This window comes from Pinus tabuliformis, chromosome X, assembly GCF_031772625.1.
Source record: "Pinus tabuliformis cultivar Carrire ecotype Pingquan chromosome X, CPIR1, whole genome shotgun sequence".
Classification (NCBI taxonomy): domain Eukaryota; kingdom Viridiplantae; phylum Streptophyta; class Pinopsida; order Pinales; family Pinaceae; genus Pinus; species Pinus tabuliformis.
This window is the reverse complement of record NC_142308.1, coordinates 498,442,700-498,465,327: the sequence shown is the minus strand read 5'-3', so window position 1 is coordinate 498,465,327 and position 22,628 is coordinate 498,442,700. Positions and strand designations below refer to the sequence as shown.

Sequence of the window (22,628 nt, the reverse complement as noted above, 5' to 3'; positions counted from 1 at the left end):
GTGTACCACTCCAAACAATTCAAGAATTAAGGAAAAAATACTACTTCAATATCTGATAGGTCGTGAGGTGGACAACGCCCACTACTTGGCATCAATAATGGTTAACTTAATAGGAAGAAAGTGGATTGAGGGCAAAGTATACAAAGGAGTGAAAATGATACATAGACTTCTTGACAAACAATGATTTTAAACCCAAGGAAGAAGAGGTATAGTTGATCTAGTTTTTGAATCTTGCTAGAGCATGTTCTCTTAAATGAGGCTATAAAGCACTAGTAGAATAAGGAAGAGAAGACCAATATATCTAGCGGTGGAAAATTATTTGAAAATTAAAATGTCCCACAAAATTCAAGATATTTATATGGTTGACTTCACTTAACGAATAAATTATTATTTTTCATATATCTTAAATAATTACTTATAATTAAATTGAATTATCAATGCATATAATTATTGTTATGTTTAAAAGTAATATGTACATGACTATATATGCTTTCAAGTTTTATGGAAGTAAAGTATGTATTGAGTTTCAAATTATTATGAAAATCAAAGAGGATAACTCTCTCCCATTCTTCAATGTTCTCATCACTCAACAACACCCTCACCCACCAAATTTACAGAAAAATGACTCATAAATAGATACCTTTATACCCAATCTCACAATTACCTAACCCAAAAATTTGTTTTAAAAACTTTAGTAACTCCAATCTTTGGAATCTTTGCTCACCAATTTATGGAAAAAAAATACCCACTTGACAAAAACACAACAAACCAAATTTCAAAGATTTTAGACAAGAAAGATGTAAAAACTCCTTTTAAACCCTATAAATCCTTACTTGGCATATTTCTCTTCTGAGACTATCACATGTTCTACTCCCTTGGGTTGGGCCAGACATTGGTTTATAGGAGTTTCAAATCTCTTAGAGTCAGTGGGCATTCAGTTGGATCGTATCCCTCCTCTTTGATATTCCTTAGATGCTCCTGGTCACCTTTTTCCAACTAGATAGGAGCTAAACAAGATCATCAAGGAGGACATCTACAGACAGTTCATCCAGGTCACCTGGGCCAATCCTATGGGAGGGTTGCACCCAAAGATGGTCTTCTATGTTGAGCACTTCTTGGAGTTGAGAAATGGGCTCATTGTTCAACCCCAATATACGTTTCACCACTGGATGCTCTTCACATTCCTCTAGTCCAATTCAGAGTAGGTTCTCATAGACTTCAAGTAGATACAGACCACCAAGTTGATAGACCAAACAAAATCTGTCAGGTATGTCACTTACAGGAAGTGGAGATCTAGGTGCACTTCATTTTTGGATGCCTTGTCTACTACAAGATCAAAGGAAGGTTCCATTTCTTATTCAAATAGTATCCCTATCAAAGATGTTTGGACCTACATGTACAAGAGGCTCTCAGGTTTTGAGTGCATATTCTTCAGTCTCTCATTAGACCAGACCCCACACAAAGGATCACAACATTTTTTAGGGTACTACCTTCAGACAAGGGCACCAAGAGACCGATTGATACCAGTACATATCCATACTCTAGATCAATGAGGATCCATGGAACCTCACCTCACCACACGAGATCTCAACAGCAGATCCATCTCAAATCCATTCCTAGGAGACATACAAGGTCCTCTAGACTTTAGCATTGCGTGAACTCTCCCAGGCAACGATTTAGTGGACAATCAACACTTTCAACTGGCTCTTCACCAGGGCAATAGACTTTGTTGATTTTCTTCAGTGTTCTTCATTCAACCTCGAATGTTAGGAGAGATGGGTCTAATCCTCAGACCTATTAGCTCCTGGATATTTTCCACCAGGGCCAAATGTTGGTTTACTTCATGCCTTGTATCTTTTATAGGAGACCGTTTGATTCTCCCAATTTGTATGATCATCATTGTACTCAATAGTCCCTTTGAGCTACTTTTTGGTCATTAGTTGGACATAAATATAATTATCTTATCTTATCTCATACATTTATTTAGAACTGCCAAAGATAAATTTGACTCAATGTTTGGTTAAGGGATTTTCCAAAATTCCTTGCTATTGCTGCAAATCATATATTGTCCAAATTGATAGATCTTTCAAGGCCTACCTCAAAAAAAATGATTTCCATAATTGCATATTAACTCTATTATTGTCAAATACTATCAAAATTCTAAACACCTCATAAACTTTGACCAAACTAAATTTTTTGTATCTATACCCTATAAGATTTATAGCATTATTCAAATAATATATTATAACATTGAAAAACCAAACAAACAAAAAATCATGTAATATCAAATAATATAATATAATACACAAAAATTTAAAATAATTAAAATTAATATAATAATAAAAAAATTATACAAATTAAAAATGAATCATTTATAAAATTAATATCTAGGTTATTCCACCAAAATCCATAATTTAGGTTTTCTTAAGGACACCAAATTTGTATTATATAACAAGGAAATAAATCAAAGTCTATTTTAACCTAGATTAAAAAACGGAAAAAGAAAAGAAAAGCATCATTATCCCACCAAAAAAAAGAAAAACATCATTATCCCACCAATATTATATTCCATTCATACACCCTACCACCTTTACATCATTCCAAAAAGTTTTCATTTAAGACGCAAGATGTCCTTATTTATGAGAATAAAATTTATCCAAGAGACAACCAATGAACTAGGATTTTCACTAATCTTAAAAGCTCAAAATCCATGTGACTTCCTCTTGACAATTTACTCAGTCTCAAAGTAAATGTGACTTCCTCTTGACAGTTTACTCGGTCTCAAAATCTATGTAGCTTCCTCTTAACAGTTTACAATGGGAATTCAGTTGGATCGTCTCCCTCCTTTCCGATATTCGTTAGATGCTCCTGATCACTCTACTAGATAGGATCTAAACAATATCATCAAGGAGGACATCTACAGGAAGTTCGTCCAGGTCACCTGCGTCAATCCTCTAGGAGGGTTGCGCCCAAAGATGGCCTTCTACGTTGAACACTTCTTGGATTTGAGAGACAGGCTGATTGTTAAACCCTAGTATACGTTTCACCACTGGATGCATGCTCTTTGCATTCCTCTAGGCTAGTTCAAATTAGGTTCTCATATACTTTGAGTAGAGACAGACCACCAGGTGGATGGACAAGACAGACTCTGCCAGGTATGTCATTTAAAGGAAGTGGAGACCGAGGTGCACTTCATCCTTGGAAGCCTTGTCTACTATGAGATCAGAGGAAGGTTTCATTGCATGTTCAGAGAGGTTTGGCCCTATATATGCAGGAGGCTCTTATGTTCCAAACGCATATTCTTCAGCCTCCCATCAGAGCAAACCCCACACAAAGGATCATGACATTTTTCAGGGTACTACCTTCAGACAGGGGCACCAAGAGATCGATCGATACCGGTACGTATCTAAAATCCAGTTCTATGGGACCTCACCCTACCACACAATATCTGAGTAGCAATTCCATCTCAGATCCATTCTTAGGAGACAAACTAGGTCCTCCAACATTCAGCAACATGTGAACCCCCCAGGATACAATTTAGTGGACAGTCTACACTTGCCATCGGCTCTTCATCGGGCCAACAGACTTTGTAGAGTTTCTTTAGTGTTATTCATTCAGCCTCAGATGTTAGGAGAGATGGGTCTGATCCTCAGACCTATTAGCTCCCGCATCTTCTCCGCTAGGGCCAAATGTTGATTTACTTCATGCATTGTATATTTTAGAGGAGACCGTTTGGTTCTCCCACTTTATATACATCAGTGTACTCAACAGTCCCTTTGACCTACTTTGTGGTCAATAGTTGGACATACATATAATTATCTTATCTTATCAAACACTTTAATCACAGTTCTCAGGCCCTCTCCTTTAATCATGTAGTCAACTGCCTTGTTTATATCCGCAAATGAAACAACGTGTATAATAAATTTGTCTAGTTCAAGTGTCTACAGAAAACAAACAAGAAATGCTCAATTAAAAACCTAATTACATTTTACCCAGTTCAAGCTTTTGCATAAATCAAGCATGGACCTATTCAGTATAGAAGAGACTGATGTTGTCATGTACATTAACAAACCAACAATTTTCTATTTATGATCATTGTTTGAGAGAGACATTTCTAGCAAGGAAATCTAAGCAAACAAATGAATGCATCATTGAATAATAATTGAAGTCTTACCTTATTCAAATACATCTCTACAAGGCCAGACAAATCTGAATGAGGTTTCTAGTTTCCAAAGAAAGTTCCTTTCAATGTCCTCTCGTTCAGAAAATTCACAAGATTAGTTGTAAACACTGCCTCTAAATGAGCAACACCCACTAAAACAGATACACCCCAACCTTGAGAAAACAAAAATATGATATCAAATTCCTTTTCACTGATCAAAATATGAATTGCAGGTGTTTAATTAGAAAGGAAATAATCAGCTTAATATCTTTTAAACGAAAGGGAATTCAGATCAAATACATCATGGCAGGCTTCAAAGGCTTGAATCATCGCCTTAATGTTTCCTATGCACTCGATACTCAACTCCTCCATCAGTTCTTTCTACAATTACCTATGAAGGAAATTGATAGCAGTATCAGAAAAAACAATAATGATGAGAGATACTAACTCTAAATTGATTAAATAATTTTGTGATAGTTTTTTAATAGTAAAAATGGTTCAAAGATTATTGGATAAATCTGAGTTAAAACACTTCCATATTCGTTTAAATACATTATGAATGAATTTGATAAATCTGCGTAGGCATAATAATTCTAGCAAGGATATTTACTCTATGCACATTAAGCAGAGGGGCTCTCCCCCTCCTGGGGAGTAGAGCACCAAGTTTCTCAAGGTGCAAAAATATCCAGTAATATAGGCTGCTCAACATACCTCTTGAATGGGATTTTCGTAGTCTTTAGGGTTTAAAAATTTTGTTACGCCAAATGGTTTTGCTGAGATTACAAAAAGTATTCAAACAGTGAATTAGAAAGGCAATTCTCCAATCAACATATATACACAGATTATCTAATATGGAAATGGGAAAAATAAACAACCTGGTTCATATCTGTCGTTGCTTAAATATATCCCAATTATTCAAGAAGCTCTTGCAATTTTTTCCCCTTCAGCAGCCTGTGTAGTTAAGGTCACATCAAAATATTAACATACAATTAAACGATACACTCATCATATTGGTCCTTAATAAGTAAAGTCTAAACACTGTAGAATTGCAATATATACTAAGGTGCATACACAGGAACATAAAGTGAGGAAACTTACAGCAAGCCCAACACTCCCAAGGCCAAATATTGCTACTATTGAACCCTTCTTGGGTTTGCCTACTTTCAAAGTAGCACCCATCCCTGATTCCACAAAAGAAATGAACTTTAAACAATATTTGTGATCAAAGAAACCATTATCTAGATGATTTTATTAACCATCTAGCCAGTAAAATATCCCCAGCATTGATTTACCCACTTTGTAAAAAATTGCAGAATTGAATTACCCACTTTATAAAAACATTATAAAATGTCAACTAGGTCAAGATTTCATTTCCTTCAAGTTTTTCCCAATGGATAACATTTCTTCATCATCAGGAATTGGTCAGTGTTGCGAAAATCACGATAACATCAAAAAATCGTGACTTTTTCATTTTGCCGATAAAATCACTCAATTTTTACGAACTTTTTTTTTCAAAAAAATCGCGATTTTTTCGAAATTATCGCAATTCGATGGGAAATAATCGCCAGGCTCCTACACAGCGCATTTTATAAGAGAAAAAAATGAATTTTTTTGTCATTTTGAATAGACAACGGCGTGTTTTGAGAGTTGAGAAGGAGAGGAAGCCTGGAAGGCATCTACTATGGTAGAGGAGGAGGAAGCCTGGAGATTTTAGCATCCCAAGCAAGAGAACTTCGTCTTTGAATCAAATTTCTTCGGCAAACCGTGGTTTCCAGGTATGGGCACCAAATTTGGCCATTTTGTCTTGGTTTTTTTCTTGTTTTTGCTTGGGTTTCTTGTTGGCATTATGATTCAGGTTTGGCGCTATGGCACAGGTGTTGTACTTGATGGCAACTCACTCAAGTGGCAAATCTCTATTTAGGCTCTCAAAATGATAAAAAATAAGGGGTTCGCAGGTACACCGTTCAAAATGTACGAGCCCGCAGACACGCCATTCACAAAGTGCAGTCATGTCCACAGGTTATCCGAACAGAAGGTGCGGACCCCCAGTTCACTCACTTCAATGTAGAGAAGCGCGCACACGTGGGAATTTTTATGTTTGGTCCATGGTATTTAGTCCGACGTACATGATCCTATGGTTTTGGTCTGTGGTATAGGATCTAAATTATTGAACCCCGGTTTTGGATCCCTTGTATTGGTTTTCGATGGTTTTGTTCCATGGTTTGAGTAAGGGCTTGCCTATAAAAAGGAAAGGAAATCATTTGGCTAGTCACTTATGAAATTTGAATATCTTATGATCTGAAATTTTGGGTGATCGGTTTGAAAAGCTAGATCTAAATCAAGGTGAAATCTATAAATTGTAAGGCGGCTCTATTGATAGGACGTGATCTCTCTGGCGCATGATCAGATTTGTGGATTTTACTAACTGTGGCACATTGGAGGATTGTTAATTTGGCTCTATTTGGAGGTCCGCAGGCGATCCACAGTGCAGGTGCGGGGGTCCGCAGCGCAGCAGAAGGCGCAGGTGTGGGGGGTCTGTAGCGCAACAGAAGGCGCAGGTGCGGAGGTACGCAGAGCAGTAGAAGGCACAGGTGCGGAGGTCCGCAGCGCAGCAGAAGGCGCAGGTGCAGGGGTCCGCAGCACAGCAGAAGGCGCTAGTGTGGAGGTACGCAGAGTGGCAGAAGGCGCAGGTGCGGAGGTCCGCTGTTGGGTAGACAGTGCAGGTGCGGAGCTGCGCAATCCAGACACAGAAGAACTGTGGATATTCACAAGTTTCTATTGGTGAAGTTGCGGACTTTTCTTAAAATATTTGCTGGCTACCTTTTATCTATTGCTGCAGAGTTCTGGGTTTAGATTACTTTTTTGGTTACTGCATTCTGAGAAGTTATTGTTTGATTCATTGGGTGATTGTAAAATGAGATTGGTTGATTCACATGTACTTGATGATTATTTGATGTTCATGGATCCAGTTTGAAAATTTATGAAAAGTGGTCCTTGGAAGAAAAGAAGTAGGTCAGCACCTACGTACTAGTAGTTCAGCTAGTACAAGAGCTAAGGGGGTTGTAGCTCCCTTCTAGGAGAGACTGGAAAACGAGAGAGGGTTGTAGCTCTCAGCAGGTTGCAGCCTGCGTATTGGTAAAGGACTGCACCAGTACAAAATCATTGTAAAAGAAGTTTCTAATTGAAAGAAGATAGAGACATATTGCAGTAGGTGGTTTTCACCCACATTGGGTTTCCACCTTATATCTAGTGTTCTTTGGTGTGATTATCTGTTTTTCTTGTTCTTGATCATTATTATATGGTACTAACATACAAATTAATGATCAATATCTGAAGAATAAATTAAAGTATAAATCTGGAAGATATATTGAAAAGAATTTGATAATACTGATTCACCCCCCCTCTCAGTATTATTTCCAACAATTGGTATCAGAGCAAGTCCTTCTGAAGAAGCTTGATCGCTTGAAGGAAGATCCATCATCATGAGCAACTATGAGAGAGAAGCATCTATCAGGCCACCAATTTTTGATGGGACAAACTTCGTATATTGGAAGGTAAGAGTTACTGCCTATCTTCAATCTCGGTATAGAAGTATGGGACATCATAGATACAGGGTACACTTTTCCATCGGCAACTCCTACAGATCCGGCTGAGAAGAAGAAATATGAAACAAATGCAAAGGTTGTCAATACTCTATTAGGATGTCTATCTCAATCAGAATTCGTGAAGGTTATGCAGTATAAATCCACAAAAGAAATATGGGACAAGATTGTTCTGAGCTATGAAGGAGATGAACAGGTAAAACGAGCAAAACTTCAAACCCTCAGAATTCAGTATGAAAATCTCAGAATGCACAATGATGAAAGTGTGGATAACTATTTCCTTCGTGTAGATGAGATTGTTAATTGTATGAAAATTTTGGGTGAAGAAATAAAAGAGGTTGTTGTGGTTGAAAAGGTTCTAAGATATTTGTCCCCTAGGTTTGAATCTAAAGTTTCTGCAATAGAAGAGAAAGAGAATCTACGAAACCTTACCATGTCACAGCTGCACGGAATTCTGACTGCTTATGAAATGAGGAAAGGAGGACCATCAGACAGGAGAGAAGCTGCCTTCAAGGCTTCAAGCAAAGGAGATTACTATGAGTCAGGATACGTGTCAGAAGAAGAAGAAGAATCAAATTTTGTCAAAAACCTTCAACCGGGTGCTGGACGATTCCGAGGTAAGTTACCTTTCAAATGCTTTGCTTGTGGAAGAGTCGGTCACTATGCTACCAAATGTCCTCATAAGGATAAGATTGACAAGGGGAAGGAACCTATTAAATGGAACAAGAAACAGAATGCAAATAAGAAAAGCTATTACACTCATGAAGATAGTGATGGACTTTCAAATAGTGAAGAAGATGAACGAGGTAATAATTATAAACTTTCAATGGCTTTTGAAGATGATGATTACATGGATGCTATAGATGAAGAAGGTCTTTATGAAGAGATTTCTAAACTCAAAATTTGTTTAGAAGAGAAGAATGTGATTATTGATTCTCTGCAATGTCAACTGGCTGAAAGGGAAAAACATCATGAAAAATTGGAATGTGAAACTGTTGATCTTAATCTTAAATTTGTTAAAGGATCTGAAACTCTAGATGAGATTATCAATGTGCAGCGTTCTCCACTAATCAAGACAGGTTTGGGATATAATGGAGAAGCATCTCAAGCATCCACCTCCAAAATCTATCTTGATGCAGCAAGAAGGAGCGAGCAAAGGCCTAATAGAAATCATCAGGGACAGTTTACCTCAAGAATGAACAAAGACTATCAAGAAAATCGGGGGCAATCTACCTTAAGGACAAACAGAAGCCACAACCAGCCACAGGTAAAAGCTTCCCAATTTGCCTCAAGAATGGATGTTAGTAGAAACTACAATCGGTTGGTTGATAGATTTGATAATCGTAGGAGTTTCTTCAATGGCCAATGTTTCTCTTGCCATAACTTTGGTCACAAAGTAGCTCAATGTGTTGCCTATAAGACAATCATGACTAGAGAAGCTCAAAAACAAAGAAGTATGACTGAAATCACAAAAAGGACCTATAACAACTTTTCTGCCCTTGAAAGTGAAATTGAATGTTCTATTTGTAATAACTTCGGCCATGAAGATTCTAAATGCAGGAGCAGGTTTCAGAAGACAACTCGGAAGGAACAAACCTCAAATGCCAGAACATGGAGAATGAAGGAACCGCAACCAGAAAGATGTGGGATAGCTTTATATGCAGAAGGACAGAAAAATCAATGGTACATCGAAAGTGGATGTTCGAAGCATATGACAGGTGATAAAGAAAAACTTCAATCATATAGTGCTTTAGAAAAGGGAAAGAAAGTTTCTTTTGGAAATGATACCCCTGCAGTCATAAAAGGAAAAGGCACTGTTTAGTTGAAAGAAAAAGTCAAAGATGGAAATGTTTTGTATGTTGATGGCTTGAAGCATAATCTACTGAGTGTCAGTCAGATGTGCGATCAAGGAACTGAGGTAATATTTCGATCAAATGGATGTAGTGTTCGTGATCTTGATACAGGAAAAACAATGATCAAAGGCATAAGAACTCCAAATAATTTATACATATTTGAAGAAGGACAACAACAATGCTATTTGAGCAAAAATGATGAACACTGGTTATGGCACCAGAGGTTGGTAAATCTAAGCTTTTCACAGATAAGGAAAGCATGCAAGTACCAGGCAGTTCGTGGTCTTCCAGACATCAGAATTCTAGACAACACAATATGCAAATCATGTCAGTTTGGTAAGCAAACCAGAACTAACTTCCCTGAGAAGGAAGGATCAGCTAGCAGGCCACTTGAACTTGTCCATACTGATGTATGTGGCCCATCTAGGAAAAGGTCACCTCGAGGAGAAGAATATTTCATATTATTCATTGATGACTTTTCCAGGATTTGTTGGATAGGACTTATGAAGCACAAAGATGAATCCTTTGAAAAGTTCAAATCATTCAAAGCCTTGGTGGAGAACGAATCAAATCACAAAATCAAATGCCTCAGGTCTGATAGAGGTGGGGAGTTTATCTTGAATGAATTTTTTGACTTCTGTGAAGAACATGGAATACAAAAGGGAATTCTCTACAGCTAGGACTCCTCAGCAAAATGGAGTAGTGGAAAGGATGAACAGAATGGTTCAACAAATGGCTCGTGCTATGCTTGATGAGTCTGGAACTCTCACAACCTTCTGGGGTGAAGCTGCATTTGATGCGGTTATTATTCTCAACAAAACAAATGTCCGGGTGAACAGCACTCAAACTCCTCATGAGCTTTAGTATGGTGAGACTCCTTCGGTAAAACATTTCAAAATTTTTGGAAGAAAATGCTATATTAAGAATAATGATGAACATCTTGGCAAATTTGAACCTAGAGAAGATGAAGGCATTCTCCTTGGTTATTCTCCCCACAGCAAAGCATACGAGTGTTACAATAAAAGACTTGGAAGAATTGTTGACAGCATTGATGTAGTGGTTGATGAAGAAGGAAACATTCCTAGGCAAGTAAATTATGAAAATATCGAAGAGGATGAAGTCCATCCTTCAAATCAGACTTATGATGAAAAAGAACCTCCATCCAGGTACGTTCAGAAGAATCATCCAGAATCTCAAATTTTGGGGCAGAAAGAGGCAGGTATACAAACAAGAAGAACAATTGCAGAAGCCTCAAGCTATTTGGCATTGCTCTCCTCCACTGAACCACAAAATGTAAAAGAGGCATGCAAAGATGAATGCTGGGTCAAGGCAATGGATGATGAACTTGAGCAGATCGAAAAGAATAACACTTGGAAGTTGGTTCCTAGACCAAAAGATAAGAATGTTATAGGGACAAAATGGATCTTTAAAAACAAGTTGAATGAAAATGGGGAAGTGATTAGAAACAAGGCCAGACTTGTTTGTAAAGGGTATGCTCAACAAGAAGGAATAGACTTTGAAGAAACTTTTGCTCCCGTTTCTAGACTTGAGGCCATCCAAATGTTCCTTGCTCTCTCAAGCTTTCAGAAGTTCAAAGTATTTCAAATGGACGTGAAATCAGCCTTTCTGAATGGAGACTTAGAAGAAGAAGTGTACATTGAGCAACCAGATGGTTTCATTCTTGGGAATGATCCAAATGTTGTATGCAGACTAAAAAAGGCTCTCTATGGTCTTAAACAGGCTCCAAGGGCTTGGTACTACCGTTTGGACAAATATCTTCATCAACAAGGTTTTTCAAAAAGATCAACAGATAGCAATCTTTATATAAAAATTGAAAATGACAAATTGCTAATACTTGTTGTGTATGTAGAAGATATTATCTTTGGCAGCAATGAAGAAGCTATGAGTCAAAGCTTTGCCTTGGTGATGCAGAAAGAATTTGAAATGTCTTTGCTTGGAGAATTGACATATTTTCTTGGATTGCAAATCCAACAAAATGAAGGCGGTATCTTTTTGTCTCAAACCAAGTACCTCAAGCAAATTTTGAATAAGTATGGCATGGAAGATTCAAAACCAGTATGTACACCTATGGTTACAGGATGTAGCCTCAGTGTAAATGATGAATCTGTAGCAGTGCATCAACCAACCTATAGATCCATGATTGGAAGTTTTCTTTATTTGACAGGTACCCGACCAGATATCATGCAGGCAGTGGGAATAATTGGAAGATCTTAGGCAAATCAAAGGAAACTCATCTTCAGGCAGTTAAGAGAATCTTCAAGTACCTTCAAGGAACTCAAAACTATGGCTTATGGTATCCTAGAGATACAAATTTCACCCTTCGTGCTTATACAGATGCAGATTGGGCCATAAGCGTGGATGGCAAGAAAAGCACTAGTGGGGGTGCATTCTTCATGGGTTCCAGATTAGTATCTTGGTTCAGCAAGAAACAGAGTTCAATTGCTTTATCTACAGCTGAAGCAGAGTATGTGGCTGTTGCATCTTGTTGCACACAACTTCTTTGGATGATGCAAACCTTGCAGGACTTTCAAATCACTTGTACTCCACCTATCTCCATCCTACGTGATAATACAAGTGCTATCAGCATTTCAAAGAACCCAGTCATGCATTCAAAGACCAAGCATATACCTATCAAATATCATTTTCTTTGGGAACAAGTGCTTGAACAAAAAGTCAAGTTGGAGTATGTTCCTTCTAAGGAACAAGTTGCTGATATACTCACCAAACCACTACCCAAGGAGACCTTTGAATACCTCAAGCAAAAGCTGGGGGTAGTTGATGCATCATCTTGTTGTTGAATCTTATCTGTTTCAGAGATTGTTGGTTGTACGCGAGTTTCATATGGGGTATACGCGTACTGTTATAGACATTTTTGTGCCTTACAGCTCTAAGCATGAAATGTCCATAAACCAAGGGCTCCTCAGTCCCTAAAAGTGTTGTTCTAACTCCTAAAGGAACAAGGTCAACAAATTACAACTTCTCTCAGAAGTTCTCCACCAGAAACTGCTCAGAATCAGTCAAATCAGGATCATTTCAGCTGCTCCACTAGCTAGCTGCGTTGCAAAGCACCCAAATACACTAGCTAAGTGCATTGCAACGCACCTAAATGCACTACCAAGGTGCGTTGAGTGGGAAATGACAAGTGGCAGAGTCATTCCACGAGGTGGAGAGACAATGGAAGCTTCCAAGATCTTCTCCAATGACACTTGCCTCACTGAATTCGACCAAGGGTGAGTAAGAGGCTCTCAGTCTCCAAGTGGAAGCAAGAACTGACGGAGAGAAGACACTAGTCAAATCATAAGCTGACTCATACTCCTTGCATACATCTATATATGGATCCCTCATCCCAGAGATCCAGAGGCTGGAATATTGTACATTGCAAAGAATTGCTGTTGGTTTTGAGATAGATATCGGAGTATTGGGTGATTTATGCTTTGTTGGAGGTGAAGAAGGGATTCTCTGCTGGGAGGTTGATGCTGGATCAGGAATCATCGGTTGTAACTCCTCTTGGATCTTCTTGTTATATCAATAAAACTATTTGAGTTTCTCCTACATGCTTGTGTATCATTGATGTTTGTTGCATTTGCATGTTTAGCTTAAATATGATCCTAAGCTTTTTATGAGTATGAACCTATGTCTTTGTATAGTTTCCTTCTTCTGTGATCTGGCAGGCACTTGGTGAAGCTGGGCAAATAAGGGAGCTGGTAGCTGGAAGCTGTCAAAGAGGAGAGAGATTGGATCAAAGGACAAGCGCAAGATACAGGTTGGTTCATCCTATTTCTCTTTGTTCATAGTTCATAAAGAAGAATACAAAAGTAGTTTTCTCTGTTTGTTTCTAAGGTCATTGTCACACCTTAGTGGGATAGGGTCGTTCTGAATAGACACTTTTCCCGAAAACACGTACATTTGCTGGTTTATGGATTGGTCAAAGACCATCTGGCACAGGTTCATGGGGAGCATTTATTCTTCTAATAATACATTGTTGGCATTATTATAGAAGATCTTGGAGGAGAAAGTTTAGAAGGATGCTGATCTGAATATTGCTGCTAATCTTTTGTCTCTATGTCTTATATCTCTTTCTTCTTGAAGAAATTTTCTTTTACAGATCTGGCCTATAGTCAGGGGGAGCATGATCAGCACAGCAGAGTAGATTTTTCAGCATGTTCTCAGGGGGAGCATAACCCTTTGCCCTTGATAACAAAGGGGGAGAATGACTTTGAGGATCTTGGGGTTGCCATCAAGTCCAAAGGGGGAGATTGTTGGCATTATGATTTAGGTTTGGCGCTATGGAACAGGCGTTGTACTTGATGGAAACTCACTCAAGTGGCAAATCTCTGTTCAGGCTCTCAAAATGATAGAAAATAAAGGGTTCACAGGTACACCGTTCAAAAGGTGCGAGCCCGCAGGCACGCCATTCACAAAGTGCAGTCATGTCCGCAGGTTATCCAAACAGAAGGTGCGAACCCCCAGTTCACTCACTTCAATGCAGAGAAGCGTGCACACGTGGGAATTTTTATGTTTGGTCCATTGTATTTAGTTCGACGTACATGATCCTATGGTTTTGGTCCGTGGTATAGGATCTAAATTATTGAACCCCGGTTTTGGATCCCTTGTATTGGTTTTCGATGGTTTTGTTCCATGGTTTGAGTAAGGGCTTGCCTATAAAAAGGAAAGGAGATCATTTGGCTAGTCACTTGTGAAATTTGAATATCTTAAAATCTGAAATTTTGGGTGATCGGTTTGAAAAGCTAGATCTAAATCAAGGTGAAATCTATAAATTGTAAGGTGGATCTATTGATAAGACGTGATCTCTCTGGCGCATGATCAGATTTGTGGATCTGACTGTCTGTGGCACATTGGAGGATTGTTAATTTGGCTCTATTTGGAGGTCCGCAGGCGATCCACAGCGCAGGTGCAGGGGTCCGCAGCGCAGCAAAAGGCACAGGTGCGGGGGTCTGCAGCGCAGCAGAAGGCGCAGGTGCGGGGGTCCACAACGCAGCAGAAGGCGCAGGTGCAGAGATACGCAGAGTAGCAGAAGGCGCAGGTGTGGAGGCCAGCATCGCAGCAGAAAGCACAGGTGCGGGGGTCCGCAACGCAGCAGAAGGCGCTAGTGCGGAGGTACGCAGAGCGGCAAAAGGCGCAGGTGCGGAGGTCCGCTGTCGAGTAGACAGTGCAGTTGTGGAGGTCCGTTGTCGAGTAGACAGTGCAGGTGCGGAGCTACGCAGTCCAGACACAAAAGAACTGCGGATATTCGCAAGTTTCTACTGGTGAAGTTGCGGACTTTTCTTAAAATATTTGTTGGCTGCCTTTTATCTATTGCTGTAGAGTTTTGGGTTTAGATTACTTTTCTGGTTACTGCATTCTGAGAAGTTATTATTTGATTCATTGGGTGATTGTAGAAAGAGATTGGTTGATTCACATGTACTTGATGATTATTTGATGTTCATGGATCCAGTTTGAAAATTTATGAAAAGTGGTCCTTGGAAGAAAAGAAGTAGGTCAGCACCTACGTACTAGTAGTTCAGCTAGTACAAGAGCTAAATGGGTTGTAGCTCCCTTCCAGGAGAGACTGGAAAACGAGAGAGGGCTATAGCTCTCAGCAGGTTGCAGCCTGCGTACTGGTAAAGGACTGCACCAGTACAAAATCATTGTAAAAGAAGTTTCTAATTGAAAGAAGATAGAGACATATTGCAGCAGGTGGTTTTCACCCACATTGGGTTTCCACCTTATATCTGGTGTTATTTGGTGTGACTATCTGTTTTTCTTGTTCTTGCTCATTATTATATGGTACTATCATACAAATTAATGATCAATATTTGAAGAATAAATTAAAGTATAAATCTGGAAGATCTATTGAAAAGAATTTGATAATATTGATTCACCCCCCCCCCCCCCCCCCTCTCAGTATTATTTCCAACATTTCTATAACCCATTGATTATCAATGATTTTTGTGTGGAATTGATGATGTTTTTTTTTTTAAATTTTTGTTGCATAGAGTGGAGAGAGTTCATTTTGGATTGAGTTGAGGTATTTTTTGTTTGTTTGTTAAAAATTCAATGTGTTGTGTCATGTATGTAAAAAAAAAAAAATATTTTTGTAGCTTGAAATTCTTATTGTGCCATAGGTTCAACTTCAAATTTCATCTTACATTAAAACTCAAGAGTTCAACCAATTTACAAACATGCCAAGAAAATTGGACCCTTTGTGAGAATTTGGTGAACCTGATGGAGGGTTTGATAGATTGAACTTGTCTTGCAAGTTGTGTGGGCAGCATATGTCAGGGGGGGTTTATAGATTGAAGTACCACCTAGCACAAATCTTTGGATATGATGTAGGGCCTTGCAACAATACAAATGCGGAAATCATCCGAAGAGCCATGAGATCATTGGAAGAATTAGAGCAAGAGAAAGTGGCCAAAGCAGATCTGAAGAAGCAACTAGCAGGAAGGGTGTTAGGAGGTGAATATGGAAGTGGCACTGGTTTTACTTCAACATCAATGTCTACAACCAACCCTGTAGTTGCCTCATCATTTTTTGTTCCTAAAACGATGCCTGGTTCATAACCATCTATCACTTCAATGCTTAAAAAAATGAAAAAGAACAAGCTGACAAGTTGTTGGGCAAGTTTCTCCTTTGGAGTGATATTCCTTTTAGTGTTGCAAGGAATAATCAATTTTTCCAGCCTGTTGTTGATGCTATTACACTTGTTGGCCCAGGGTACAAAATCCCTTCTTATGATGACTTTAGAGGACACATTCTTCAAGATGAAAAGGTTGACTGCACCAAAATATTGGAGGAGTTTAGGGCATCATGGGCATGAACATGATGCACTATGATGTCAAATAGTTGGGCCGACCAAAAAGGGAGAACCCTTATAAACTTCTTGGTTAGTTGTCCCAAGGGGACAATGTTTATGAAATCTGTTGATGCATCTTCACATATCAAAGATGCAAAATTATTATGTGATTTGTTGGATGTGTTTATTTTGGAGGTGGATGTAGAACATGCTGTCCAAGTCATAACGGACAATGCTGCAAATTATGTTGTTGCTGGAAGGATGCTTATGGAGAGGCATCCTACTTTATTTTGGACACCTTGTGCTGCACATTGTATTGATTTGATGTTGGAGGACATTGGAAAAATTTCCTTTGTCAAAGATATTGTTGACTCATCAAAAAAGCATTACAAAATTTATATATAATCATGCAGCTATGCTTAGCTTGATGAGAAAATTCACCAACAACAAGGAGTCGGTTCTCCTTGCCATTACACGGTTTTCCACCAGTTTCGTATCTCTTCAATCCCTCTTGAATTATATGTGGAATGTGAAGAGAATGTTTCTTTCAAAGGAGTGGCGTGCTTTAACATTTAGCCGCAAACTAGAAGGAGAGGCCATATGCAGATTAGTTTCATACCAGGAAGACTTCTGGGCGGGAGTGCAGGAGGTGTGCACTGTTACTAAACCTTTGGTAAAGGTTCTTTGATTAGTTGATGGTGAGAAGCCCGCAATGGGCTATTTGTATGAGGTCATGGACAAGGCCAAAGAAGCCATTCGGGTCTACTATGATGATAAGGGAGATGAGGGGTTTCAGAAACAACTCCTCCTATGGGATGTGATTGATGAACGATGGAACAACACACTCCAGTGTCCCATTCATGCTATAGGGATCTACCTGAACCCCGCATTTTCTTATCCATGTGGGTTCTTATTTGATGCTGAGATCATGGATGGATTCTTAACTTGTGTTTAGAGGATGGTGCGATCTCCAGAATAATGTGCAGAAATATCTAAAGAAATGGAGATATACAGGATGGCAGGTGGCACATTTAGCTTTGAGATGGTTGTGGTTGATAGGAAGACACAAATGCCAAGTATTTTTTAGTTTGTTTCAAATTTCATTGTCTCTTCAAGTTCATAACTTCATAGTTTTTTTCAACTTTCAAATTTCATTTTTTTCTTATGTTTATCTTATTTGTAATTTTGTTGTAGATGCATGGTGGACTCGCTATGGTGCCAGAGTACCCCATCTGCAAAATCTTGCCATTTGAATCCTCATCCAAACATGTAGCTCCTCAAGATGCGAGCGCAACTGGAGTGTATTTGAAAAAATACACAATAAGAAGCGCAACAGGTTAAACTTAAAACTTAAAATATTCCAAATTTCCAATTAATTTTTTGAATTCATTAAATAATAATTTTTTTATAATTATTATTTTATGACCTTTGTAGAGGTTGGAATCCCAGCGACTTAATGACATGGTCTACGTCTACTTCAATCTTCAATTGTGGGTGAGGCAACTTGAGAGGATACTTGATATGGATGCCATCTCATTGGATGCGATTGATACCACTATTGCATGGAGGGTTGAGGCCGAGAGGCCTCTCATGGTGTCTACCAATGATTGGTTAGAGCAGGAGGTAGTGGAAGGCGTAGAGGAGGAGGAGGAGGAGGAGGAGGAGCGACAGGAGGAGGATGTGACACCACCTACCTAGGCTACCCCTACCACCAGTAGAGGACGTGGTCTACTTCCTCTAGCTCCTACTTCTTCGGCTTCTAGAGCACAGCAGAGTCCACTACCAACTCCACCGACATCTACATCTAGAAGGAAAGGGAAAGCTATTGCATTTTATCACAAGAGGGGCAAAGGAAATTAGTAGTATTAGTTATTTGGTTCATTTCATTGTATATGACATTATGACTCATGATATGAGATACATTATTATATTTTTTGTTGATATTTTGAGACTGAGTTGGGACTCACGAGTCAGGACTTACTATTTAGGACAGGATTCACTATTATGTCCCATGTGTGATGTAGCACTAAAAATGATATTACACATATTATATATTAGTGCTTTTATCATATTTATGTTTCAATGTATTTATTTTATGTTGTAGATGCTTTAAATATTAAAAAAATTGAAAAAAAATGAATATTTTTTTATTTTACGATTTTTTCCTGATTTTTACTATTTTTTCCAATTTTTTCCGATTTTTTCCCCTCGCCGATTTAATCTCGATAATGATTTTTGTAACATTGGAAATTACACATAAAATATTCAACAAATCCAGGAAATAGTTTTCCCGATAACAAAAAAAGGTTTCAACAAAGGCAAATTTTACCCAGATTTAAAGTCCCACCTCATGGGTAACATCTTGGAGGTGCGAGCGATTGTTTATGAGCGTAGTCACAATCCAAGAGAAACGAAGACTTACAGGGCAGTGTTCATGAACATGGTCACGATCCAAGAGCAATCCAAACCTTGGAGGGGCGGGGAGTGTTAATGAGCATAGTCACATTCCAAAGATGTTCAATTTTTGGATATCAAATCTAACAGTCAATCAGAAAAGGAGAAGATCCGAGGGCAAGCCATGCCTTGCACAAGAAAGCTGGAGGAGTAGAGATGGAGGGATTGGTATTTGGGCATGGAAGAGGAAAGGACAGGAAACACAAAAATGTTATTTTAAATCTGCATTAAAAGCTTGTTACAACCCATATAATTGGGAAGACTTAGAAGCTTATTACATATCATATCAATCGAAAAATCTCTCATGGAACTTGTGGAATATGGCAAGCAAGGTCTCTTGGAAAAAAGAAGTTGTCCAACTTATTAGGGAAAATGTGAACCCAGAGAAGAAGTTGCATGTTCAAAGTCAGAGAAAAAAAGAAAGCCTAGGAGGTAATATTTAATATTGTATGGAGGCAATCATGAGTGAGGCCCTGAGATCTGTTCTCATAGAAGATGAGGTACAACCATCTGCGCTAATCAATATGCTTCTGCGTTACAGGTTTTCCTAGAGATTTAGATCTCCCTCTAGATTTAGATCTCCCACTCGATGACTTGTTTTTGTTTCTGTTCTGGGACCGTCCTTGTACATGTACTATCACCTTCATCCATACTTGTACCTATACCATCAACTGTACCTTTACCTGTACTATCACATGTACCTGTGCTATGCCATAACCTGTGCACAATATCCATATATCTGACATCCTACTGACCTGCTCGCAAGATCCTATCCTCTAGACCTGTCCCATAAGAGCTCATAGTTGCTAAGTGATTTACCTGTATCCACCTGTTAAGAGCATCTGCCACTCTGTTCTCTTTACCTTTGATATACTTGATCTCGAAATCAACCTCGCTGATCATGGCCAACCATCTAGCCTGCTTAGTGTTCAAATTCAGTTGGTCAAAAAAATACCTTAATCCAATGTGATCGCTTAGAAGTACAAACCTCCTACCAAGAAGATAGTGCCTCCACATCTTCAATGCATGTATTATCATTGCCAACTCAAGATCATGTGTCAAGTAGTTCTACTCTGGCTCGTTTAGTTTTTGGGACTCATAACATACCACCTGTCCATCCTACATAAGGACTCCACCAAGCCCTCTCTTGGAAGTATCTGTGCATACCAAAAACTCTTTGTCTTGATTTGCAATCTTTAGCACTGGTGCATGTTTCAATAACTACTTAAGCTACTCAAAACTAGCCTCACACTCCTCTATCCATTCAAACTTCTTACATTTCCTCTGCAATGATCTAATAAGAAATCTGCAAGAAGTTCTCGATGAACCTCCTATAGGCCTAAACACGGCTGATACTGAACATGTGCACAAGAAAAATGATTAAAAAAATCCATAAGTAATTTACCTGTGGAGACACCACAGCTTAAAATACAAACTTTGTCAAGAGGAGCCTCAGGATTAATTTTGGCCACACATCCCACATGCAAAACAATGTATTGGCTAAAAGTCGATGTACCAAGGAAGTGGTAAATCGGCTTCCCGTTGATGGAAAACCTTGACTTTCCATCATTTATCATAACCCCTCTCTCAGTGTTAATTCTAAGCAGATCACACATGTTGCTCTCTTCTGACTTGCAGTGTCTACATTCCTTGCATTTTCCAGTAAATAAAGGAAGAACCTTGTCACCCAGCTTGAGGTCAGTTACCCCTTCTCCAACGCTCTCAACAATTCTACACCAACCATTGCCAGAATTGGCCAGAAATTAATCACCAGAAATATTTTCCCGTAAAATACTACATGCTTGATTGAATTATTATTTTAGAAACAGAATTTCATGGCAAGAATAGAGAGGATACCTAGTTGCTTCATGTCCAAAGATGCGGGGAAAGAGTGGAGCTTGACCCTACAACCAAAGCAATAATAGACAAATCATTAATAAGAAAATTTAATTGCACCCGAAGAAGCTAGACATTATAGAGCCTAGGTGGGGGAGATCTCGATGTGTGGGCCTATTTCTATGTGTCTGTAACCCTAATAAAATATACTTCAAATCTACTAAAACACCAACAGGTGTCAAAACAACCCAAGTGCAAACCTCTAACTACTTCAAAGATCTTGAGTTAAAAACAATTCAAAATAGCGTGGATCTATCATAAACCCTAACCCCTTAATCTTAAATAAGGGTTTGCTCTTTCAGGGTTTTTGCCATTTGGATACCTCTCATGCTTAAAACCTAGATTAAAGATGGAGAGCTTCTAGTTACTAATATTTCTTATAGCTTACCTTTGCTTCCCAAAAGACAAGATCTGTGTGACACAAAGCAGTATAATGCACTTTGATTCTGACTTCCATTGCCTATGGAGGTGCCACTTGCACTTCTTCAATCTTCAGAGGCTGCCCCAGTCCCCAAGCAACAACCGCTATAATAAAATAAAAAAATTTAAGTTATCAAATTTTAACATGGCAAACAAATTACATCCAACAACAATAAGCATTTTGTTAGTAAGAGTCATTACATCATTTTTGCAATATTATTGGCTAATCTATATTCATCTTCACAAACATAGTTCAAAATTGCAACAAAATTTGATTCCACAACTAATCAACGTTATATTAGTAAAAATCACTGCTCCATTGTTTCTGTCAATCAATGTTATATTAGTAAAAATCACTACTCCATTGTTAAGATCCTAGAAACATTTCCCGGAGGCTATATGGCAATCTATATAGTTGGAGCCATTTTAAAGTTATGAACTAGAAATTAAGCTATATGCATTCACTGTGTTGGGCACTGAATATTGATTATCATTTCCTTACTAAGCAAATCATATGGAGACTGTTAGAATGTGGGCAATCCTAATTACCTTTGCATGTGATAAATTCCCCTGCAGTAGAGCTTGCCATTTTACTTGAAGGATCAACCTGGTCCTTAAATGGCTTCTTATGTACCTGAACACTGAACATGGATTGAACATTGAAAATTGATTATAAATCCCCAATTGAATAAATCATATGGAAATCAGTATTTGGGCACTCCTAATTACCTTTGCATTCGGCAACTTTGCCTGCAGGAAAGCCTGGCGTTTCCTTGAAGCACTGATCTCCCCTGATGGTCTAAAAATGGATTTGACACTGAAAAAAATGGGTTATCATTCCCTTAGCAAAACAATTGGAATTTACAATTTGGGCACTCTTAATTACCTTTACATGCGAGAACTTGCCCTCTAGTAAAGATTGTTGTTGATTTCCTTGAAGGGTCCATCTCCCCAAACAATCTCTTGTGCTAAACACTAAAAATGGATTGCATCACTGAAATAAGTTACCATTCTCTTACAAGACAAATCATGTGGAGATTCTTATAATGTGAGCAATACGAATTACCTTTGCCTGTCATAACTTCGCATGCAATAGAGCTTGCCATTTTCCTTCAAAGTATCGATCTGCCAAAATGGTTCTCCTGCTATGAAAATAATGAAAGAGTGTTTGCGTTCCTGTGGAGGGCAGAAATCTTTAATTTATACACTTCGCACCACTGTAACAGTTTTGCAAGTCACTGCACACCCAAATTGCTATGGATTCGGTATAAACCACAATATTTCACACTGGGGTCTGGTGTTTCTTCGCTAGTTGGGTTTATGTAGGAGTCACAGAGGCATTGCCCCTACAATTTTGGATTTAGAGTCCATGGATTGGGTATAAACCATCCAACTTCATGCCATGGACTGTGGTTTCTTGGCTA

General features: G+C 38.6%; 1 pseudogene; it reads right to left on the bottom strand.

Annotated features, from left to right (window-relative positions):
- Positions 1–3,815: 3,815 nt before the first annotated feature.
- LOC149140863 (alcohol dehydrogenase 3-like) lies at positions 3,816–22,310 on the bottom strand (annotated as a pseudogene).
- Positions 22,311–22,628: the final 318 nt, after the last annotated feature.